The 769-nt window shown below is 46.4% G+C and overlaps 1 protein-coding gene across 1 annotated transcript in view; it reads right to left on the bottom strand.

Moving 5' to 3' along the window:
- Positions 1 to 769, bottom strand: part of LOC110463463 (glycoprotein-N-acetylgalactosamine 3-beta-galactosyltransferase 1-like) — a 53,981-nt gene that overhangs the window by 17,290 nt on the left and 35,922 nt on the right. The gene's annotated exons all lie outside the window — the stretch shown is intronic.

Here is a 769-nt window from a genome sequence, read left to right as displayed (position 1 = left end):
AGTTCTGATCACGATCAGTGTCTATGATGGTTCTGTGATATATTCACTTCTTATTACATAGACGACAACTAATTTGTGATATTTTCTGGATTCCTACATGCTAAATCTTTGACTTGAGGAAAAAACGGACAGGGGGTCATTATTTCCCGGTTCCCGCCCCCTAACTCATGGTTCCCGCCCCTAACTCCCGGTTCCCGCCCTAACTCCCGGAAACCTCCTTCCCTAGCCCCCGGTCTCCCGCCCCCTATCCGCCTCCCTCCTTGAACTCGATGGTCAGGTGGTTGCGCCCCTCCCTTTCCGCACCTCACCCACTCCATAATCAGGTGCGCACCCCTTCCCCACCATGATTGAGTGACTCACCCATCCGGTGCCTGTGGGTAACTCAGGATGGGGAAGGAGGGGCGCGTGACCCTTCCCCCGTAGCACCCCACCCCACCCCGTCACCCAACTGGCGCCGTACCTATGCAATATTTGCGCTCATGAGTGGGTTTGGGTGCATATGGACTTTGTATGGTTATATTATTGATTGTATCAAAAGTAGGGTGATCATATTAATAGTATATGCTGTACTCTTGTGTTACTGTATATATGTTATGTTGTATTTTGAACCGATGAACCGTAAGCCTCAAGTTAAGTTTAAAAGTACTTGAACTTGAAGACAACTGCTTTAATTTTGAGACTCTCCTTAATGTTGATTTGCATTTCTCAAACCTCTGTTAAAATTATGGTATTATCACACTTATTTTTGTACGAATTTCCACTTCAGTAT

The sequence above is a fragment of the Mizuhopecten yessoensis genome, unplaced genomic scaffold (genome assembly GCF_002113885.1).
Source record: "Mizuhopecten yessoensis strain PY_sf001 unplaced genomic scaffold, ASM211388v2 scaffold10911, whole genome shotgun sequence".
Taxonomy (NCBI): domain Eukaryota; kingdom Metazoa; phylum Mollusca; class Bivalvia; order Pectinida; family Pectinidae; genus Mizuhopecten; species Mizuhopecten yessoensis.
This window is presented reverse-complemented; position numbering and strand designations above follow the sequence as displayed.